This window comes from Protopterus annectens, chromosome 5.part1, assembly GCF_019279795.1.
Source record: "Protopterus annectens isolate FY-2018-M chromosome 5.part1, PAN1.0, whole genome shotgun sequence".
Lineage (NCBI taxonomy): Eukaryota > Metazoa > Chordata > Ceratodontiformes > Protopteridae > Protopterus > Protopterus annectens.
Window position 1 is genome coordinate 222,895,660 of NC_056736.1, and position 25,352 is coordinate 222,921,011.

At 39.5% G+C, this 25,352-nt stretch overlaps 1 pseudogene; it reads left to right on the forward strand.

The window, feature by feature from the left end:
- Positions 1-2,101: 2,101 nt before the first annotated feature.
- Positions 2,102-3,021, forward strand: LOC122803287 (annotated as a pseudogene).
- Positions 3,022-25,352: the final 22,331 nt, after the last annotated feature.

The following is a 25,352-nucleotide window of genomic DNA, read 5'->3' on the forward strand; positions in this document are numbered from 1 at the left end:
AAATGTGGCTGCGATAATACATAAGTACTTAACCATATTCCCCTCTAATAAAAAGGGGAGGGAGGAAGGGTGATTAGCAAGTTCACGCCAAAATGTGACTCCTAATCTAGTTACACTTGCCTAAAATCCTTTAAGCCCCTCCCTACTCCAACCTCATTTCCTTCTAAACCTCATACATTGCTATTTAACCCTATCCTCCCCTTATCCTCCTAATTCCTGCTTCTCTATTTATTTAACCCCACTTGAAAATGTCCCTGGACAAATTAGTCTGTTCCAAACCTCATTTGCCCTGGTCCCCTTCAAGAAACACATCACACTGAATGTCATTTGACGACCTTTACTGAATTTTCATAAAATACTTTTTAACCAATATTCATTCATTTCAACCAAAACATGATACAGGTGAAATAACATCCATTTAACATTATCATAGGATAGGACAGCATAAACCTGTTCATCCTGATCAGTAAGTAGTGTCCATACCTCCACTCACTTACTTATGAAGCAGTGTACACACTCACTTTTATTACCATTTATTGCATTATACCTTAAACTAAATAAGCAGCTATCTCTGCTTGCTTATGTACTTATCAAGCAGTGTAACCACTCACTTTCCTTTCCCTACTTATTGAATTAACTATCCAACACCAGAGGGGGGACAGAAGAGTGCAAGGCTGACCCTCTTCTCAGCCCACCAGCCTGACCAGGCTGTTCCCCCTCTCTTTGCTAGGCTTCCAGCAACCTAATCACCATTAAGGCATCCACCCAAACATCATGCAGTGTACCCCATGCTCTCTAATCAAGCTGTAACAAAGTCATCACCTCCTAAGACCCTTTCACATAACTAACAAGAATAGCCAGCTACCTAAGCAGCTGAAAATAAACTGCTGATCCCTCTCCTATGCCCAGATAGCAACCCTAACTTCATAATCTAATATAGCCACTGCTCATAAAATAAATAACCCTTACCTCATGACCAATGGAAGCCACACAATGATTCCAAGAGCATTATCAGCCAACAATCAAACAGTAAGCCCACTACCACTAAAACCATGCAGAGACAACTGCATACCATCATGCCAACTTGCGACCCCATTTTACCACCACATTAATGGTACAACCAAAAAAGGTCTTGTTACAGTCAGTGCAATAACCATCCTAATGATTCCCTGATAATTAACATCAAACTGGCCAAGCAACCAATTGCATAGGCCATTGAAATTAAAACCAATAATTACGCTCTAACACCAGATAACAATGCCCTTCTAACATGTGTACTCATACCCCAGTCATTAAATGACAGAAGCACCACCAGCACTAGAGAGCACAAAACCATCCAACAAATGAAAACCCAGCAGTACAAAGCAAAACATTCAATAACCAAAATAGCATTTGCTGACCCACACCCACTCACAAAAAATACATAACATTTGTAAATGAAATACCCCCAAAGATAAAACAGGCCAAACATATTAGTGTTCTGGCGAAAACTATAAACTGTGCTGCTTGATATTCAGTGACCTAGTACCTGAAAACCCACCTATAATGCCCACCACTAAGGTATTCAGACCATCTCACTGCCTCTCCTACCTGAACAGTTTGACCCTCACAAACCTATCTTGCCCTGCAGTTCATTGATTGCAACCTCACGTTGTCATCCCTACCCTCTCATAACCGAGACTTGCCATTAATCAAAAATGTTAGCAAAGATGGAAACCTCATATAATATCATCTTTACTTAAACCTTAATCCAACCTATATAGATATAGGTAACTGTAACTATACCCTTAAACCTAACTGACAAATCTATCTCCACAGGAGCACTTGACACGCCCTCTCTACCCTCTGCATGATCAGAACTACCTAGCAAAATTACCCTCCTAATACCTCCTTCAGCAGTAAGCATAATTATACCCATCCCTTGCAATGAATGGTATGCTCCCATGGTAATACTCCTACAACCTGCCCCATTTCTATGAAAACCCCATGTACCAATAATGCAGTAAGAGCGTCAATCCTAGCAATTATCCTCCTACTCAAAGCAGAAAATCAAAGACAATACCTTGTAGCTGCAAGAGCAAAAAAAAAAAAAGAAGAAAGAAGTAACTGCAGTAGTGTAAACATGGCTGGATTGGAACTTCTTTCTGACCAGGGATTTAGGATAGATGGCAGAAAAGCAACTGAACTTCTTAAAATTCAGGGACAAATGGGGGTGTTTGCCCAAGCTGACGGATCAGCTTACATCGAACAAGGAAACACCAAGGCGCTAGCGGTTGTGTACGGGCCCCACGAGATCCGTGGCTCTAGAAGTAAAAGTTTGCATGATAAGGCAACAATAAACTGCCAATACAGCATGGCAACTTTTAGCACAGGGGAACGTAAGAGATGTTCACATGGTGATCGCAAATCCAATGAAATGACACTGCATCTTAAGCAGACTTTTGAAGCAGCAATACTAACACAGCTGTATCCTCGCTCTCAAATTGACATCTATGTCCAGATTTTTCAGTCTGATGGTGGAAATTACTGTGCCTATGTGAATGCTGCAACACTGGCTGTCATTGATGCTGGCATTCCAATGAAGTACTATGTGTGTGCCTGCTCAACTGGATTTATTGAGGAAACTCCACTGGTTGACCTTTGCTATGTGGAAGAGTCTGCAGGTGGACCTCAGATTGCTCTGGCCCTGCTCCCTAAATATGACCAGATTGCCTTGCTAGAAATGAATGCTTGACTTCATGAGGACCATTTGGAGGGTGTGACTGACTCTGCAGCAAAAGCATGCAATTATGTGTATGCTGTACTTGACAGGATCGTGAGAGAGCATTTACAGGAGGTCACCGCTCTTCTTGGAGAGTAGAATAAAAGGTTTCTGGTTACAACAGTTCAGCAGATTATCATCAAGTCCAAAAGGTTGTAATTTTCAAGTAGTTTCCAGTGAACTGAGGGATTCCTGAAAGTCACAGCCATATTTGAAAGAGACTGTGTTTAAGTAACCTATGACAATTTTCAAGTCTGATTTTATGTCAGTTTCCAGGTTTCATTGTTGGGACGGTGGTGTAATGGTTAAAGTGTTTGCCTTACAAACACAAGGTGCAGGGTTTGAGTCTCACAAGGGATAATTGGCTAGGCTTAAAATGGCTCACAAGGGCAGTTAGCTTAGTATGAACCTATGAACTATGAACTATGAACAATAACAACTGCCACCCAACTGCATGCTGGAAAAGTGTGACCTCATTGCATACTACACTAGCAGATGACATTCACTGCTACCTCTTCTCTCACATGTCAAGTCGACAGGTGCTGCAACTCATCCCTCTGGGCCCCTCTTGGAAACCACTCCATCCAAGCAACATCCATCCCTTCAGGCCACTGACTGATTAGACTCTGCACACCTCCTTTTATGAACTCATCGCCCATCACTCCAGCTACTGGCATACTGTCCACTGTGCACTTATTCCTCATTGATCTGCAAAAGAAAAGAACTGTAAATTCACTGCCACAAAACAAAGTATCTTAACCTAGAGTGCTGTCAATTTGACCCATAATCATAATGCTCCCATCAATCTTCCAATGTAAATATGACATGGGTGCCCCTCCTACTCTTCTGCCCTCCCTTTTTGTTTCTTTTATTTATTTATTTATTTATTTATTTATTTATTTATTTATTTTTTATTTAGCCAGCTTAATCTTACCAGCTGAAGCTGTTAATGTGCAGTAATATACCATTAGTATGTGTATCCATTTGTTTCCCTTAACTTGCAAACAATAACAGAAGCAAAAGCTCTAAACACATTCCTCTCAGCCTGTTAGCCATGTAATGTGGAGAAAGCCTAGACTTCAACCTTTTAGAGCAAAAGTGTTTGCAAGCCATAACTAAAAAGGGGACCGAAACTGCAATGTCTAACATTTTCTAAATTTCAGTCTTCAATGCTTTGCAACCAATAGCCAAACCCCAACTCTATGAAAACAAACTCCAAATATGAAACAAATTCTGGACATTCCATGAAATCTGTACAGTTGAAAGGAATGCCAGAGCAGTTATATATGGACCAGACCAACCTCTCAACCCAACAGAGCAGTCTATACAATAAACTTGAAACCAGAACCCTCCCCCATCTCACACAGTGCATGTTAAACCATATTGTACCCATGCGGTAATGCTTAAGTACAGGAATCTGAAAACAAAACCAAGCCTCCAAAAGCCTTAAGTGCATTCGACCACATGTGTTCAATAACCAGATAACTTTGCTTAATGCTACCACAGAAAAGTAGTCCCTATGCTTAGCCATACTGCTAGACATGCAACATTACCGATACATGTATACACCTTGTGGTATATATTATATACCCATGCACATACATATATTTACCCAAATATATCATATATACATTTACCTATACAACACACATGCACACACACACACACACACACACACACACACACACACACACACACACACACACACACACACACACACACACACACACACACACACACACCCATAACCTAACCCATGTACAATACAAAAATTCAATTAACTGCATGGAACAGCTAATCAAACCCCTACCCTGTGTACACGGCAAACCAAACACTATGCCCCCCCTTACCACCTGCATTGACTAGCTGCCAATCTGGGAACTATATTCAGATATTTCAGCCTTCCATAATTACTTAATTTTTTTCCCATCCATGGATACCCTTGCTATATTTCCATTGTACTCTTTCCATGTAGTCATGCTTGTTTTTTATAGGGTTACATTATTGTTATTCCATACTCAAGTTTGGGCCTAATATATAACTAACCAACAATGATGTTATTATTTTTGATTTCCTGACTATAAAAATCTTTTTAAACAACCTATAGTTTTATAACTATCATTAATCCATTGATCTACCACCATACCCAGATCCTTAAATGAATCTACAGCTTCAATTATTGTGTGCTGTATTAAATATTCACCTTTCAATTTATGCCTACCAAACCTCCTATACTTAGATTTTATGTATGCATCAGCATATTAATCTCCTGTGTCCAAATGGTCAATTTAATCAAGTTATTTTGCAGATATGTCTTATCTGTGACACCTGTAAGCAGTTTACCCAGTTTCAGGTCATTCCCCCACCCACCCAATAGACTGTAGAACACCTCAGATAAAAAATTTAGGTCTGAAAGATACAATCTAAACAAGTAAGGCCTAGGACAATGCCCAGCGGGACACCCTGTGTATAACCAAGGATTTTGTCTGTCAAGTTGCCATGACCCATTTGTCAGCCATGCAGCTACCCATCTTATCGAGAGTATATCAAAACCTAGTTGTACTAATTTTTTAACAGTGTTACGCATATGACCCTGTCAAATGCTGAAGTTAAATCCATATACATTACATCACAGCAACATTTTCATTCATAACTGTTATTATATTATTATAGAACATCATGTCACATGTGGTAATAGATCTGTTTTCAACATATGCATGGCTGCTATATGGTTTCAAGTCTGGATATTCCGCAAAATCTGCACAGATAGTAGGTATGTCGAGAAGCCCCCTTCCTTTGAGACAACACTGGAAACCACACTGGAAACCAACAGTCAGCTCCTCCCCCCCACCACAATGGCAGCAACTGCACATGAACAACAGTGAAAGCCCACAAACAACATCTATCTTGTCCCAACTGTACCGTTCAGAAGGACTCAAAGTCAGAAACTTAGGGAACCTTCCCCCTATATGGCCAAGCAGCAGGCAATATGCTAGCATGAACCTCAAACCAACTACAACGAACTTCTTCACAGCAGCCAAATACCTCAACTGGTTCAATAAATGCAAATCCAAAGTCAAGGAAATAAACGACAACCAGATGCAACTGTCAGTACAATGGAGACTGTGCTTCCATTCACCTATCCAATCATGGCTGAACAAACACCAATGGGATATTCTGTCGCAATGTCTGTCAACATGCCGAGATCTGATCACCGCTTTCCCTGCTGGAGCTCGCTGCTGCCACATTCTGTTCGAATCTACTAATCTCCTTGTCTGCCCATCCCTCACCCTCCCCATACTTGCTGAAAACACCACGGTGCAAGTGCGGTGAACAATTACACATGGGTGCTACGAACTCGTGAAAAATGCAAATCTTCCCTCCTGGCTCAGCAGATGAAAAAGGGCACGAATCCCCCTACCACTACCATCAATGCGCATGTAAAACTACTTTTTTTTTTTTGACAGATGACACCCTCCCCCATACTCCCTGAAGTCTGAAACTCAAACGTATATCCTCATTTTCTAATTTGCCACTGAAGCACATCACAGTATGAAGCACAAATCTGGATGCACTGCAAAACTTTGTACAAGCAAGAAGGATACTCCTTTACACTATCTCTCTACCGTGACATCAACAGGACTATGACAGCATGTTTCCTTTGACAGTGAGTCAGAAACTAAAACCTCCTACCTAGAAACTGCAGTCCAGAGTGCTCTAACAACAATCGGAGAAAGTTGTTAGAATAACAGGTTCGCATTGGCATGAATTGACTGCCAGCCGAATGTGGAAACCAATCACCTCCCTGTTAACAGACCTGAATTTTATGTGGTCTGGGGCAACCCTATCCTCCCCTTATCCTCCTAATTCCTGCTACTCTGTTTACCTATCCCCACTTGAAGATATCCCTGGACAAATTGGTCTGTGCCAAATCATTTATCAGTTCATTGTCTGTAGAATATTTATATATATATATATATATATATATATATATATATGTATATATATATATATATATATATATATATATATATATATATATATATATATATATATATATATATATATATATATATATATATATATATATATATATATATATATATATATATATATATTTATATATATATATATATATATATATATATATATATATATATATATATATATATATGTGTGTGTGTGTGTGTGTGTGTGTGTGTGTGTATATACGACATCCAATCCACTCCTGTAAAGGGTCGCATGACATATTTATTACAGTGTTACCTTATATTCAATATTATAAGCATGTAGACAAATCCGAATAATATCTAATCAAGTTTTCATCCCTCTAAGTTAAATACAGCATATACAGATATCATTATGTTATTATGTTAATGTAAATAGATACAACCTTCTACTTGTAAGAGCTCAACAAATCATGCTCTTACTTTTTCTGTATAGTGTTATATCATTGCATTAAGATTACTTTACTTCTAGTCAGGAGCTGTAATATGTCTATATTAATCAGGAATACATAACATAAGATGATTCATTTATATGCACTCTGTGAAATTAAACCTTCTGTTTCATTAACAGCCTAAAACATGCAAAAAACAAGTCTTCATAAAGAAAGTACAGAACAATATATTTATGGGTACTGCAGTGTTTGGTAAGCACTTGATTTGCAACATGCATTATCCTAGCTATGCACAGCATTCATTTCCCTTTATTTTCAATTTTAACAGCTACTGTAATCACAAGAACTGTAATCAGTTACTTTTTCTCATTAAATTAATGTTGTGTCTCTATTCAATCAAGAGTTATGTTCAAATTATGAACATTTTTCACATTATTGGTTTACTATTGCATTGCTCTTACCTGTATTTTAACATTCTTTTTAACAATTGTGTAGCAACCACTTCTTCATATTTCTGACATGGAAATCACTTATAGAAAGTATACATTTCAGCACCACAATTGTTTATGATATCAGACATTACTTTCTTGAAATTCAATATAACCTTTTCATCATATATAAATGCTCATTTTATATCACTGATTAGTGGATGGATAGATAGATAGATAGATAGATAGATAGATAGATAGATAGATAGACAGATAAAGATAGATCCGATACACTACTTTCATTTAAAACAATTATTCCTGCTCTGTTGCATAGAGGGGCTGGAGCCCTGACAGCTCCCCAGATGTATTGAGTATTATTATTATTAATAGCTCAGGCACTGGTGGAGGAAAGTGTGGCGTGGGGTTTGTCAGTTCACCCATTTCAGGAGGCAGGGTTATGGGTTTTGTCAGTGATTGGGGCTAATTCTTAGTGGTTGGCAGAATGTTGTGACTACACAGCAGATTGCTGTTATTCTGGCATCAGGGGTTTGGAATTGACTGATGCGACCTGCGGCAGTACATACACATGAACAACAATGAAAGCCCACAAACAACATCCATCTTGTCCCAACTGTACCATTCAGAAGGACTCAAAGTCAGAAACTTAGGGAACCTTCCCCCTATATGGCCAAGCAGCAGGCAATACGCTAGCATGAACCTCAAACCAACTACAACAAACTTCTTCACAGCAGCCAAATACCTCAACTGGTCCAATAAATGCAAATCCAAAGTCAAGGAAATAAACAACAACCAGATGCAACTGTCAGTACAGTGGAGACTGTGCTTCCATTCACCTATCCAATCATGGCTGAACAAACACCAAAGTGATATTATGTCGCAATGTCTGTCAACACGCAGAGACCTGAGCACCGCTTTCCCTGCTGGAGCTCGCTGCTGCCCCATTCTGTTTGATTTTACTAATCTCCTTGTCTGCCCATCCCCCACCCACCCCATACTTGCTGAAAGCACCACGGTGCAAGTGCGGTGAACAATTACACATGGGTGCTACGAACCCATGAAAAATGCAAATCTTCCCTCCTGGCTCAGCAGATGAAAAAGGGCACGAATCCCCCTACCACTACCACCAATGCGCATGTAAAACTACTTTTTTTTTTTGACAGTTGACACCCTCCCCCATACTCTTTGAAGTCTGAAACTCAAACGTATATCCTCATTTTCTAATTTGCCACTGAAGCACACCACAGTATGAAGCACAAATCTGGATGTACTGCAAAACTCTTTACAAGCAAGAAGGATACTCCTTTACACTATCCCTCTACCGTGACATCAACAGAACTATGACAGCATGTTTCCTTTGACAGTAAGTCAGAAACCAAAACCTCCTACCTAGCAACTGCAGTCCAGAGTGCTCTAACAACAATCAGAGAAAGTTGTTAGAATAACAGGTTCGCATTGGCATGAATTGACTGCCAGCTGAATGTGGAAACCAATCACCTTCCTGTTAACAGACCTGAAATAAATGTAGGTCATACCTAAATCTATAAATGTTACCCCCTAGCACCCTTTTTTTTTTTTTTTTTTTAATTTTATGTGGTCTGGGGCCACCCTATCCTCCCCTTATACTCCTAATTCCTGCGACTCTGTTTATCTAACCCCACTTGAAGATATCCCTGGGCAAATTGGTCTGTTACAAATCATTTATCAGTTCATTGTCTGTAGAGTATTTATTTATAAATATATATATATATATATATATATATATATATATATATATATATATGTGTGTGTTATATATGTTATATATATATATATATATATATATATATGTGTGTGTGTGTGTGTGTGTGTGTGTATATGTGTGTACACGTGTGTGCATGTGTGTGTGTGTGCGTGTGTGTGCGTGTGTGCGTGTGTGCGTGTGTGCGTGTGTGTGTGTGTGTGTGTGTGTGTGTGTGTGTGTGTGTACGACATCCAATCCACTCCTGTAAAGGGTTGCATGACATATTTATTACAGTGTTACCTTATATTCAATATTATAAGCATGTAGACAAATCCAAATAATATCTAATCAAGTTTTCATCCCTCTGAGTTAAACACAGCATATACAGATATCATTATGTTGTTATGCTAATGTAAAAAGATACAACCTTCTACTTGTAAGAGCTCAACAGATCATGCTCTTACTTTTTCTGTATAGTGTTATATCATTGCATTAAGATTACTTTACTTCTAGTCAGGAGCTGTAATATGTCTATATTAATCAGGAATACATAACATAAGATGATTCATTTATATGCACTCTGTGAAATTAAACCTTCTGTTTCATTAACAGACAAAAACATGCAAAAAACAAGTCTTCATAAAGAAAGGTGTTTGGTAAGCACTTTATTTGCAACATGCATTATCCTAGCTATGCACAACATTCATTTCCCTTTATTTTCAATTTTAACAGCTACTGTAATCACAAGAACTGTAATCAGTTACTTTTTCTCATTAAATTAATGTTGTGTCTCTATTCAATCAAGAGTTATGCTCAAACTATGAACATTTTTCACATTATTGGTTTACTATTGCATTGCTCTTACCTGTATTTTAAAACTCTTTTTAACAATTATGGTGCAACCACTTCTTCATATTTCTGACATGGAAATCACTTATAGAAAGTATACATTTCAGCACCACTATTGCTTATGATATCAGATATTACTTTCTTGAAATTCAATATAACCTTTTCATCATATATAAATGCTCATCTTATATCACTGATTAGTGGCTGGATAGATAGATAGATAGATAGATAGATAGATAGATAGATAGATAGATAGATAAGATAGATCCTATACACTACTTTCATTTAAAACAATTATTCCTGCTCTGTTGCATAGAGGGGCTGGAGCCCTGACAGCTCCCCTGATGTATTGAGTATTATTATTATTAATAGCTCAGGCACTGGTGGAGGAAAGTGTGGGGTGGGGTTTGTCAGTTCACCCATTTCAGGAGGCAGGGTTATGGTTTTGTCAGTGATTGGGGCTAATTCTTAGTGGTTGGCAGAATGTTGTGACTACACAGCAGATTGCTGTTATTCTGGCATCAGGGGTTTGGAACTGACTGATGCGACCTGCGGCGGTACATATCAGCATGTTCTGCTACTATGGGTTCCAGTCCTTCTCGCACTCCAAAACTTCACTCACCTGCATTACTTCCACTCAATGCGGCTTAGGTCTAAAGAGATAACTTAGGGTGCTGAAGATAAGAGAGTAGTATGGAATATTAAGGCCAGATTCTGAGACATGACAGCAACTAAGAATGAAATGAAAAGAACCATTTTACTAATATTAATATAATAGGTCTTGATTCTTCAAAAGACTAAAATTTAATATCTGTATTTCATTTTTTGTCACTACATGTACCATTTTTTTAAATTATTTATAAGTTCAAATTATTTGTGTTCAATAAACATTACTGAGCATGCTTGAGAGTAGGAATACTCTAGAAACAGCATATGTATACAATTCATAATCCACTGTAGCCTTTATGACTTTTTGACCCAGCTGCAACTTATCTGGTTAGAAACTGTTCTAGAAACAGTGACTGCATGGGGGATGCAAAGTGAAGATTATTCCCTGACCTAATTAGATGTTTACAAGAAAAAGAAAAAAAAAAACAATGCTTTTGGAAACATGCTTCAGAACTAGTATTTAAATTGTCTTTAACATTCTGTAAATGGTGTTAAGCTGTTACATACCAACCACAAATATTTGAAAGTTGATAAGATGAATGCAGGTCAAAGAGCAAACAGCACATTCTAGCTTGTTATTTCAGGAACACAGCATGACCTGTTTCTGACTCATACTACATTTGAAATGCAAAAAATAGCTAGGAAGACATTACTTATCGAACAGGTTCTTTGTCATTTTATTAATGCAACATCTTTGACCCATGGGTCGCACTTTGTACCACCCACAAGATAACAATACAACGAGTAAAATACATAGAAATGAAAAATAAGTCACTGCTAGCACGACAACAAGTTAAATGATACGAACATGTCTGCAACCCAGGCACTGTGCAAAGTTAATGAATTTATTCAAGAATGTTAATCACTTTTGTCTCAAGGCAGTAAAAGTAGAAAGTTCATTACAACTATTTGTACAACCATTAATATATACCCAAGTCATTAGTCAAATGACCTCAAACAGTTAAAATAATCACACAATCATAATTTAAAACTCACAAAAGAATGGGCATATAAATAGAAATCATCACTTGTTTCAATTTCATGTAATGCATATTCATTTTAGAACACAAGCTCATCCTCATTGTTCCTTTAATGCCAAGTTATTTGGTGGCATTTAATAACAATAGTCATTTTAGTTAAAGCTCTTGTAAAAAGTATCATAATCAACCTTTTAAAAGTAATAGCCACCCTATCTAATATTTTAAACAGAATTGTTTTTATATGTCAAGAATTCTTAGCTGTGCTTAGCTAGTGCATTCCTAGTACATTCTGTCATTACTTCCAGTAGAGTAATAATTCTCCATAATGTTCTTTTTCAATTTTCTGTTGAGTTTGCCTCTGTAAAAAAATGCATTGTCAGCAAAAACAGATTCCAACCTACAACACCAAACTGTCGTCACAATTTTATTGTTTTTAACAGACTAGGCATAATCCAAATGCTTAAAATCTACAAAGGAGCTTTCTGAAATATACTTACAACAGCTACAAGTTTTTATTGATGGCAGTCTTTTGGGCAGAAATAAAACTATTGTAATCATTGTTACCATCTTCCAAAATAGCCTTAACACATTACAGCCTAGTGACACCTCCAGATGTATCTGCAGTTATATCCTACTGATGCCTAGGTATCTAATACAGTCTGTTCATATTTACATTAATAATTTTAAAACCATGTTACATGCAAGCTATTGGATGATTGCATCTTAAAGCTTATATGATGTGCAATACAACTGCAAAGATATCTGACCTCTTTCTAGTGCTGCTAAAGGGATGTTAGTTGTTGTTTATTGACATTACCATAATTTTCATATTTGTTTATCTCAACAACTAAATAACACATACTTTACTGTTTAGTCTCATATGAAAGCTTTGAGATTAATGAACAAAATGCTGCTGAGGGAATATGTTTAGTGTGCATGCCTACTGAGATATTGCTAGTTTTTTTTTTCTTTTTAGAAAGTATTGAAAAATTAATAATTAATGAAGTTTGGAACAGATGAAAGTTGTCATGGGACATCTTTAACGGTGGGGGGGAGATGGGATTTAAGAAAGAAGTAAGTGAGGTGGTATTAAGTGAATTTGTAGGGAATGAGTAAGAAAGGGTTAAACAGGTTGGAGACTGAGGTAGGAAGTAAGGTAGGTTTGGGGGTCCGTCTTGTAGGCTTTTGAGAGGGTCTATATTATAACAGCAAATGCTTAAAAAAAGTGAACGTTGTATAATCGACCCCAAAAAAATGAAAACACAAAATTCCGAACAAATGGAACAGAGATTTTTTCCCAGGGGGGAAAAAATCACCGGTCCGCAAAAAAAAAAAAAAAACCCAAACACAAAATAAAGAGGGGGGCTTTGCCCCCCATGCCCCCCCTACTTAAATATACCAACTCTGAGATTGCACCACAGTGGAGGAAATGGCAAAGACCCAAAAACAGCCCAGTGATTTTTTTTTTTCCCTGGGGAAAAAAAATCTCTGTTCCGTGTCTTCAGGATTTTGCCGTTTTGACATTTAGCTGTTGATTAAACAGTGTTTGGTATATTAAGCATTCACTTACTTAATAGGGAACCTTTTGAGGTGGATTTTATTTGTTGGGAGTCACATTTGGTGTGATCTTGTTTAAGCAGGATCATGTCCCAGATGACCTGAGGGAAGTAAGGTAGGTCGTGGGTGGTTAAACAGGCAAGAAGGTAAACAGTTACTGTTTTTTACAAGGAATGGGATAGAAGATGTAGGTACAGAAGATTTTTTTTTCTTTCTTCTCACTCTTCTTCTGCTTCTGCTAGGTTTAATTCTAGTTATTTGGTTCTCGTTGGTGGTTAGTGGTGCATGTAATTTTATGGTTTCCGGTACTCGTTGGTGTTCTGTGGGTTGGGTGAGGTGGCGTGTATTTCAGGAGTGCTCGGCTGATGAGCCATTTGTTCACTGGGTGGTTAGAGGGCTGAGGGAAGGGTGTGCAGCAGTTTGTCTTGTTATAAAGTATTTTTCTATGTGTCGGGTCTCACGTTCGGAGTTCTTGGCTGCAGTGGTTTTGTTGTGTCTTTTTCCATGTATGAGGTTGTTTTCTCGGTTTCTTTGGTGGCAGTGGTGTTTTGCAGGCTTTTCGTAGGCCATTAACAGCTGTCTGCACATGCGCGGTGTGCCAGCAGCCATATTATATAAAAAAAATTTAATTAAAATATTAATCATTAATTGAAGTGGGTTTTGGGTCTGACGGTGAGTGATGTTGGTTGTTGGGGAGTTGCAGTTTTTCTCGTTTGTCCCTGGTGGTGTTTGTGGTGTGTGGCAGCTATTCAGAGGCTCTCTGCTGGCCCAGAGGAATTGTATGCAGTAACTCCAGTGGCGTTAAAAAAAAATATATATATATATATATATATATATATATATATATATATATATATATATATATATGTATATATATATATATATATATATATATATATATATATATATATATATATATATATATATATATATATATACATATATAATTTAAAAAAATGGAGTGAATAATTTAGGTGGGTTGTGAGTCAGTGAGAGGTGTGATCATTGGGGAGTTGCACTTAGTCATCTTGTTTGTCTCTGGTGGTGTTCATGGTGTCGGCAGCATGGCAGCAGTTTGTAGACTTTCTGCTGTCCCAGCGAAAGTACGCGCATGCATGATTATGCCTGTGTCATTTAATTAAGTAAAAAAAAATAAATAAAAAGAATCATAAATAAATAAGTAAAATGTTAAATAAAACTTGGAGCAGAAGCCTAATTCAAGGCTGGGGTTAGGCGGGCTTCTGCTTTCAGCTCGGTGCAGCTCATGTGGTAGAGGGGGTTCTCTGACTGGAGTGCCAGAGTAAGCATCCCAAGGCCATTTATTTTAATAGCTTCTAGTAGCCAGCAAGTACACTAGTCACTTTTGCAATGTTTATAGCCTTTAAACTCAAATATATTAATAGCTTCTAGTAGTCATCAAGTACACTAGTCACTTTTGCAATGTTTATAGCCTTTAAACTCAAATATAACAGAGTGACTCCATAGCTCAGTCTGTTAAATGCCATGTACACAGTACATTTTCCACACTCAGTCCTGGATTCAAATCTAGTGTTGTGTAGCACTAAATTTTCAAGAATGTGTATTCTTTAACCTATGCTTTTTTTCCCTTTGTATTTGCAATTGTCTATTTGTTTTTCAGGTAGTGAAGTGGAGACCATTGCAGAGGCACATGCGATGAGGCAGAAGTGGGCAAGTATCATGGCACAAGCAGAGGATTTATTTTGGGAGATGCCAGACAAGGTAGCAACAACTGCTATGCAGGGTCTGAAGACTAGAAAGAGGCAGCAGATGGCCACCGGTCTAAGATCATCTAAATCCAGGAGATCAGGACAGACAAGGACTGCTGAAGAGAGTCCAGGATCTTGCAGGGTGTAGATATAGGCAGTGCAGTGGGTGCAGGTTTACAAGCATTAGCGAGGCATGATTTCAGTTTCGATAGTACCCTTTCAATGTTGGAAAAGGATGGGGACCCTTGTTTAGATGAGGTACGGTCAGACTTTGGGAAGTGGCCGGGGGACTGGTTGGTGTGGGTAAATTTCGGCAGAGGACATGGGAAAATTGGGTTTTGGGCTTTAAATATTATATGGTAGTGTGGTTGGAGAGGGATAATTCTTTGCCTCTTCCATTCCTAGCATATTTTTTGACTATACAGGATGCAAAAAGGTTACAACCAGGTAACACATAGCTTTGGTACGATCAGAAGTTCTGTAAAAGGAAGGCTGTTGACAAATCCATGTGACGGGAAGTTAGACATTATGATATTTGGTTGTCGACCATGATGGACATCTTTTGGATGGATAATAGAGTGAGTAGACCAGCAGAAGGGGTGGTGGGATTTGTTGGGCTTTTAGTGGGGGGGATGCTTATGGAGAGGCTGCAGATTCTCTCATGCTTGTCCAGCTATACTCTGTCGCATGTCATCTACCCAGAGGCAATCTTTGCTTAACATATAAGGCCATGTCAAACCCAGAGCTGTTGGACATGCTACACTTAAAGAAATCCCAATCCCTCAGAGCCACATGCTCCAGGGATCTAAACCTTGTCATCACAATGAACAAAACATGCTGGAGGGATAGGTTCCTGACCCAGGGGCTCCCCAGACTCTGGAATAGACTGCTCATACATGTCAAGCAGAGTGCCTCTTTGGCCCTCTTCAAAAGGAACTTTGATGATTGGATGGGAGATAGGAAATTCACCCAAGGGATCACGTCAGTTACCCTGCTAGATAGGGGTCCAGGGAAGTAAATATTGTTGGAAGGAATATCCAGGGAATTGTTATGGCTAGGCTTGTATAGGCCCTAGGGCCGATAGCCTAGTACCAACCTATGAACCTATGAACCTATAAGTGTATGGGTACACATTCAGTGATGCATTGTGGTCAAGGTGAGAGTCAATTTTGGGGCCAGGAGTTTTACTTTCTGGGTCAGAGAGGATGGAGTGGGCCTGTGGCAGGGGCAATTTTAATGGCCAAAGGGAAGGGTTCTTTTGAGGAACTATGGGGAGCCCAGGTGACCCATTCACTTATTAAGGTACAGGTCTTGAAGGAGCTGCTGGCACAGTATCCCCTGCCAGCTGTGGATAGGGAATTGGTGGAGGATTTTTTGAGGGGCTTTACGATTAAGTCTACTTTGGTGGATGTTGGTAAGGTAGGTAAGTATTTGAAGTTAGTACGGGGAGGAAGGATGTTCTGAAAGCATTGATTGAGAAGAAATGCCAGGTGGATAGATTGTTGAACCCACTTGATTGTCCACCATTTACCCAATTTAAAGTGCCACCTCTGGGTTTGGTGCCCAAGAAGAGGCTGGGTGAGTTTCACTTAATACATAATTTATCTTATCCTGAAGGCAATTCCATTAATGATTTCATCCCGGGGGAGGAGGTTAGAGTGACGTATGCATCTTTGGATGATGCGGTCCGCATCATTAAATTTTTTGGAGATCCTTGGCTGGTTAAGGTAGATAATGAGTTGGCCCTTCATCTGCTGCCAGTGCTGGAGCAGGATTGGCCTTTGCTGGGCATGGTAGTGGGGGATAGTTTTTATTTTGACACAGCTACACCAGTGGGATGTGCAATGGCCTGTTATATCTTTGAAAAGTTTAGCATGGCGTTGCATTGGATATGGCAACAGAAGGTGGAAGGTCAAAGAGCAATGCATTATCTAGATGACTTTTTGATAGTGGGTGAGGAGAGAGAGGATGCATAGGTGGTGATTTATTTATTTTGTTTATTTATTTATTGTCGTTGGTTTACCAGGATAGTCCATTGGGCCATAAAGAACCCGTTTTCAATGGAGTCCTGGGGAGAAAAGCTCCAACAGAATGTATTTTCAACATTTAACAGTAACAATTTTAGTACAGAGAGTTATTAATAATTATGTATTCAAAAAAGTAGAACTAATCACATTTAGAAAAGCAATCATAACAGTTCATACAATAAGAAGAAAACTACAAGTAATGGAATAAATGTAAAACATTAATACTGATTAGAGAACAAATTTCATAGCTACAGGTGTAGAGTAGAGCTAGTTATGTGGGGTGGGAACAAGAGCATTCCCACCGTGAAGCTAGATGAAGGTGGAGAGACTTTTTGAAGGCAGAGTGGTTAGAGGTGGTGCGGATGAGTGGTGGTAGGGAGTTCCACAGGCGAGCGAGGCTGAAGGAAAGAAAGTTTTTGCCTGGGGGATGAGTTGGTTTGTGTACTTTGAGTAGATTTTGATTATTTGACCTTAGAACTCAGGTAGGTGCATTTTAAAGGCAGAGGAAAGAGAGGGACAGAGGGAAGGGTTGAGAATAAGCTTATGGGCTAGAGTTAGTTGAGTGTAAGTTAGTTGATTGGGAAGTTCTAGCCATTTTAGGTTATGGAGGGAGAAACAGTGGTGGGTGGAGGACTTGTGGCTGGTGGCGAATTTTGCAATTTTGTTATAGCAGGAAGTAAGTTGTTTTTTTAACAAGGACTGAAGATTAGTTAGTAGTGGGGCACCATATAGAAGGGATGGGATTAGGAAGGAGGTTGAGAGAGTGATTTTAGTGGCAGATGTGAGGTAGGCATTCTGTCTGTAAAGCATGCCAAGTTTTTGGTGTGTTTTTTTGATGTTAATTTGCAGGTGGGAGTTAAATTTAAGTAGGTTATCGAATTGGACCCCAAGTAGTTTGGTTTCTGACACAATTTCAAGAGGTGAGTTGTGTTGAGTAGTAATTGAGAAAGTACCCATGTCAGGAGGGATGACTTTAGAAGGGGTAAATAACATTAGTTTGGTATTGGTAGCATTGAGAGCTAGATGATTACAGAGCATCCATTGCTCTGTGGAAGAGAAAGCATCTTGAGTAAGTTTTTGTAGTGTAGAGATAGAAGAGGCGGAACAGATAATAGTTGAATCATCTGCATATTGGATGATGCTAGAGAAAGGGATAGATTGGTGGAAGTCATTTATAAAGATATTGAAGAGAAGAGGACCCAGTATGGAGCCTTGGGGAACTCCTGTAGGGGTACTAAGGAAAGAGGAGGTAGCTTTTTTCCATTTTACAGCTTGACTTCTATTAGATAGGTAGCTAGAGAACCAGTTCAAAGAGGAGGAAGATAGGTGAAGATTAGAAAGTTTGTTTAAGAGCAGGTTATGTGAGATGGTATTGAAGGCTTTGGAAAGGTCAAGAAGTAAGGTGGAAACAATTTGTCCAGAGTCACGGGCTTTATTTACAACCTCAAGGAAAGAGAGGAGGGCTGTCATGGTGCTATGATTGGGTCTGAAACCGTGTTGTGTGGGAGTTATAAGATGGTTGTCTAGGAGGTGGGGAAGGAGGTGAAGATGGACACATTTTTCTAAGAGTTTAGAAATCGGGGACAGGATGGCTATGGGGCGGAAGTTAGTAATGTTATTATTGTTACCACCTTTATGTAGAGGTATAATAAAGGCTTGTTTCCAGATTTGGGGAACTGTGTATTCTTGTAGTGAGCGGTTAATTAAAATGCTAATGGGGTAGGCAAGAGTTTCAGCAGCTATACTGAGAAAGTAAGAGGGGATATTATCTGGAGCATTGGTACATGGTTTCAATTTCTGAAGGAGTTTTTTAATAGTTGATGTTGGTATGGGATTTAATGAAAAGAGGGGGCAGTCAGGAGGGGGGAAATTTTGGGGAGTAGGAAATGATGATAGAGTTTGTGTAGAAGAGGGGGTAGGGGAGTTAGTGGGTGAGGAATAGGGTGAAGAGGTAGAGATAGTGGGGGTGGATGAGGGGGTATTAGATAGTAGTGAGGAGTTAGAGAATGAGGAGGTCAATTTAGAGATTGAGTCAATAAAGAAGGAATTAAATTGGGTGGCTAATTCATGTTCTGGAGCATTTGGGTCTGGGGTAGGAGTATCCGGTTTACTGGGGTGGAGGAGAGTAGAGATCCCTTTCCAGAATTTCTGAGGGTTGTTTTTATTTTGGTTTTGGAGTGTAGAGAAATAGTTTTGATGATCAGAAGTAGTGAGTTTCTTTGCTTTGTTTCGGAGCATTTTATATTCATTAAGGAGTGGTGCTGTCTTGTGTTTTTGGTAGCGTCTCCAGACTTTGTCTCTTTGTCTCATGATAGCAAGAGTAGTTTTGGAGAGCCATGGGGCTGATTTAGTTTTTATTCTTTTAGTCCGTAAAGGAGCTTGGGAGTCAAGTAATTTTAAGAAAGTTGAGTTGAAGTATGAGACTGCATCGTCCAGAGATAATGTTTTTAGACAGTTCCAATTAATTGCTTGTAGTGAGTTTGAAAAGATTAATGGGTTAAAGTTTTTATGGTCACGGATTGTAATGTGGTTATGAGTGTGCTGAAGGATAGTGGGAAGCCGGTGGGTAAAGGTGGGTAAGTGGTCACCAAGTGGGTCGGGAAGAGTGCCACTGTTGTTGAAGTAGTGAGGGTGGGAGACTAGAATCCAATCCAATATACTCCCATTGGAGGGGTTTTTGGCAGGATGGGTTACCAAAGTGATCAGTTGTGAGAAATTGTAAAGGTTGATGTTAGTGAGGTTTGTAGGGGACTGTATAAGGGCCCAGTTAATATTAACATCTCCTAGGATTATGGTTTCATTACTAATGTTACTGGATAGTCAAGAAAGGATGAGTTCAAGTGTGGAGATATTATCCCCTGGGGGGATGTAAAGGGAAGCTATACATATATGTTTATGATTATTGATTTGTAGCATGGTAAGGAGAAGTTCGGCATTGTTAAAGTGTGGAGTAGGTTTGTTGTATGGGGTAACTACTAGGGAGGAAGTGTATAGGAGGGCTACTCCTCCACCTTTCTTGTGAGGTCTGTCTTTTCGAATGATGGAGTAGTTAGGAGGAACTATTTCAGAGTCTTTAATGTGTGGTTTAGCCAGGTTTCTGAAATAGTGAGGACGTCAGGTTTATTGTGTATGAGCCATGCATGTAGGTTTGGGACTTTGTTTACTACACTTTGAGAGTTTAAGGAAGTGAACAATAGGGATTTATTTATAGCAGTAGTAGTGGTGGGGCCTGGGTTAGGATGGATGTCTCCAGATATGAGAGCACTTGTCAGGTGTAGTATGTAATGGTTTATGTGGGTAGTTAGCAAGGAGATGAGATTAGGTTGTTTTGTGAATTGGAAGGGTTTGCTAAAAGTCATGGTGGAAAAGTTAGCATGATAGGAGATAAGTTTGTGTCGAAAGAGAAGGAGGTTTTCTGAGGAATATAAATGGGGGGAAATAAGAGAATATGAGGGTGAGAAAGAAGTGTTGTGAGGATTAGTTATATGAAAGGGTTGGGAGTGGGTGGAAATTGTGGATTGGGAGAGATGATATAAAGAGGATAAAGAGAATAGTAGTAATAGTGGGAGGAAGGTGAAGGGGTGTTTAGAGAGCATAATGAGGAGGAGTAAATAGAACAGTGGACTTAGAGTAGCAGAGTATTGAATATAGTTGATACTATATAAATATTAACTGGATGCATCTGGGTAGAAGTAGTGTGTTAGATTGTGAGATATGTAGAGTGGTTATGTAGTAGATAAGATATATATAAAAGCAGGAGAGATAAGTTACTGTAGGAGTAGTTAAGTATAAAAGTAAAGTTGGTAGTGGAAGATAGAGTTGGGATTGGAGTGGGTGAGAAGGATCCCAATGGTTAAGTGGTATAGGTGAGGTAGATAATTAGTGATTAACGTGGGTGGGGATAGGGAGGGGTAGGTATTGGTAATAATTGTTTAATTGGATATGAGTTTCAGGGGGTGTGGCTATGGGGGAATAAAGCTAGATGCACTGGGGTGGGTGGGAGTTGGGGGTAGGGTAGGGGAGCGGAGTGAGCCCACAGGGCGAACGGAGCGGGTAGAACCAAGAGGTCCAGAGGGGTTTCGGAGTCAATCAGTGAAAGAAGGTTTACAGAGGGGTAAGAAGGAAGGGAGAAGGACCTGAGGTGTTGGGCAGGAGTGAGGTATGAGAAGCAAGAGGCAGAAATTAGAAAATAAGGTGTTACAGCTAGAGTGGGCTAGAAGAGTTAAAAGATACAGTGAAAGGGGAGAGGTTATAGTTAAGATAGAAACATAAAAGTCTGCAGAGGAGTCTAAGGTCTTGTGCCACTTAGAGTATCCTTGGGGCAATACTTGGAAAAAGAGTGTATTGGGGTGGGGGGGAGAGCTAAGGCTGCTGGCTATCCTGGCAGGCTAGAGTACTACAAAACATCTATCAAGGCCAAAACATAATGATGCGTGAGTTTGTGGAGATGTGTGAGGTTTTGAGTGTGCGATTGGCTAAACATAAGTTGGAGGGTCCAGCAAAGGTGTTAGATTTCTTGGGTTTGAATGTGGATGCAGGCAAAATTTATTTCATTTGCTGGGGGAAAAGATGGTTCATCTACAGGAGAAAATCATGTGTGTGCGGTCCAAGAGCAAGGTCCGGGTGAGAGAGGTGATAAAGTTGTTGGGGTTGATGAATTTTGCTTGCAGGGCAGTGCATCCTGGATATATGTTTTGTAGGTCGGTGGCATTTTTGTTGAAAGGAGGGAAGAGTAAGCACCATAGAGTAAGGGTTAGTAAGTTAGCACGTAAGGACTTAGAATTGTGTTCACTTTTTTTGCGTCAGTTTAATGGGATCACATTTTGTCAGACAGATTGGGTAGGTCAAGGGGATTTACAGTTGTTTACAGATGCAACCAGGGGCCTGTGTATGGGAGCATTTTTTTCCGGACAATTGTTCTTGGTACCATGGCCTCCTCATTGGACTGAAGAGTGGAAACGGGATGTTACCTTTCTGGAGCTTATGCCTATTTGGGCTGCATCAGCATTATGGCAGGATCATTTGAGGGGTAGCAGGGTAGTGTTTAATTCAGACAACATTGCGGCTGAGAGCTTTGCAGGTTAAGACAGCCAAATCAGCTTGATAGTTGTTGGTTCTTTGTAAGCTAGTGTTGCAGAGTTTGTTGATTAACTTTTCTTTTACAGGGGTGCATGTACCAGGGGTAGAAAGAGATAGCTGACAGCCTGTCTCGTTTTCAGTTCTGCAAGTGTTGGCAGATGTCTCCAACAGCACAAAGGATTCTGAGGTGATACCAGATGAGATTTGGCAGATTGGGTAGTACTGATCAGCGGGTTGGTGCAGCAGTCCTGGGTGGTATCTGCAATGAAAACCTACAGTAGGGCATTGCATGATTTTGATAGTTTTGTGAGGCAGTTACTGGAAGAGGAGTATGTGTGATCGGAATGTTTTTGCTGTGTTATTTAGCTATGCTGAGGAAACAGGGTAAGGCAGTACAATCGGTGAGTGTGGCTTTGGCAGCAATTAGGGTATTCGCTCAGTCGGCCAGACTAGAGGATTGGACTAGGTCATGGACAGTTGGGTGAGTTTTGAAAGGCTGGGCTAGAGAGGACGGCCCTTCTACGGATAGGAGATGGCTAGTAACTATGGGGATTTTAAGAATGTTGCTGAAGGGTTTAAGCAGAGTGAGTGAAAGGTCAGAAGAATATGTGATGGGAGGTACAGCAAGTGTATGGATGTACTGTGGAGCTTTCCGTGTGTCTGAGTTATTGGGTTTATTGGTGTGGGATGATGTGCTTATGTTGTCAAGGGCGGTGCACATTAGGCTGAGATCATCAAAAACTGATCAATAAGGGAAAGAGACATCTGTAGTTTTGGGGGAATTTAGGTCAGTATGGATGTGTCCAGTGGCTTGGGGAAGGAGGCTGTGGGTTGCTAATGAGGGCAGGGCACAAGGATTAGTTTTTACATCAGTAGGTGGTAGAGCATTAACAGGTGAGTAATTGAGTATGATTATCCGAAGGGCTCTTCTCAGTGATGGTTTGGAGGGGGATACGTTTTCTACTCATTCTTTTAGGATTAGTAAGGCATTTGATCTAGTGAAGGGAGGCAAATCGATTGAAGTCATCAAAAGGGTGGAGTGGTGGTCTTATAATGCATTTTTGTCTTATATTAGATAATTTTGGTGGATTTCTTTTGAGGTTGATGTTTGTTTATGTTTTTTTTTTCCCTTAGGGGACAGGATTTTCATTTTAGGCCATTCATTCATGTACTGGGCAGTTAGGCGGGCTATGGTTAGAAGTAATGGCATGAATTTGGGCTGACAACATTTTAGAAGGTTGATATGGAGCCGGATCCTCTAGGTATTTACCATGTCACAAAGTCATTGGGGAGTGCCACAAATTTTGGTAATTTATTTATGGGGATGATTTGGGTAAGATTCTGAAGAAGCAGTTAGTTTATAGTATTTGTGAGGATTATCTAGCTTTAAGGAAGCTTTATCCATAAGTTTGTCTGGTTTGGTCGGAGATTATTCCCAGATTAGTTTGGAGGAAGGCAAATAATTTTTCTGGAATTGATAGGGCTAGGAGGTATGTTAATTTTACTTTAGCAAAACAGTTGAAGGGGATAGGTGTGCGTACTATCAGGCATGTTGAGTTTGAGGATAAGAATCCCATGTGGTATAGTGCAGATAGGGTTCACCTTAGGGAATTTGGACTTGATTTGTTTAATTTGAATTTGGGGTTATTTTTAGAGGGATTAGTTAGTAGGGTTATGGAGTGAGGGGTAACAGCCCTGTGGGGCTGGTGGGCAGAGAAGAGGGACAGGCTTGCCCCTCTTCTGTTCCCTCTCTGGTGGATAATTGGTGGAAGGATTTGAGGTGGTAAACTTTGATGGTGGAGTTGTTTGAATTCATGGTTTGGATTGGTGAAGAAATGCTGAATGTGAGCTGGAACGCTGTTTTGTTAGTGCAATGATAAGTGTGCAAGTGGGGGACACTGCTTATCCAAGGGTGAGGGGTTAATCTGCCCTTATGGTTATGTATTTCATTTTTTATTTACAGGGAATTGAAGTGGTATTGTGTTCAATAAAGTTTCATGTTATCATTTATTATGTTATACAATAAATGCTGTCAAAGGTCTTTGGGTGTTTGTGTGGTTTATTAAAGTGGAGCATGACAAATGAAGTTTGGAACAGACAAAAGTTGTCATAGGACATCTTTAATGGTGGGGGGAGCTGAGATGTAAGAAATAAGTAAGTGAGGTGGTAGTGAGTTTGTAGGGAGTGGGTAAGAAAGGGTTAAACTGGTTAGAGGCTGAGGGAGGAAGTGAGGTAGGTTTGGGAGTGGGTCCTGTAGGCTTTTGAGGTGGGTTTTGTTTGTTGGGAGTCACATTTGGTATGATCTTGTTGTCCTCCCAATCCACCCCTTTTTATGGTATTGTATGTTGGGCGGAAAAGAGGGACAGGCTTACCCCTCTTCTGTTCCCCCTCTGGTGGATAATTGGTAGAAGGATTGAGGTGGTAAAGTTTGGTGGTGAAGGTGTTTAATTGATGGTTTGGATTGGTGAAGAAATGCTGAAGGTGAGCTGGGACACTGCCTTGTTATTACAATGATAAGTGAGCAAGTGGGGGATGCTGCTTATCCAAGGGTGAGCGGTTATGCTGCCCTTATGGTTATGTATTTCATGTTTTATTTACGAAGAATTGAAATGGCATTGTGTTCAATAAAGTTTCATGTTATCATTTATTATGCTATACAATAAAGGTCATCAGAGGTGTTTTGGAGTTTGTGTTTATTAAAGTGGAGCGTGACAACTATATTTATTATGACAAAAATCCTACCAGCTGCTAAAATCCTGTTTTAGACCTGTAATCTAACGAAAGCTGCTACTATACAGAGTCATTTACAATGAACTGTTTGCGTTTTACATTTTTAATAGACATTATTGCTGCAGAGATATAAACACTTACTTGAAATGTGAGGCTATAACTTGATTTTGTCAAAAAGCTCAGGATGCAATCATTGTGAGTTAAGAGTTCAAACATCCAGGTCTCCACTGGAGTGAATGAGTTAATATTGGTTCTTATTTTTAATGTAAATGATGTCTTAGTAAACAGTATCTTAAACACATTTGCATTCCCCAGTACTATCTAACTGTTATTAATGTCAGTATGTTTAATGTTGTTAGCACTGAGAGAGTGTGTGAGCACCATGCAAGCATTGCTATACATAAT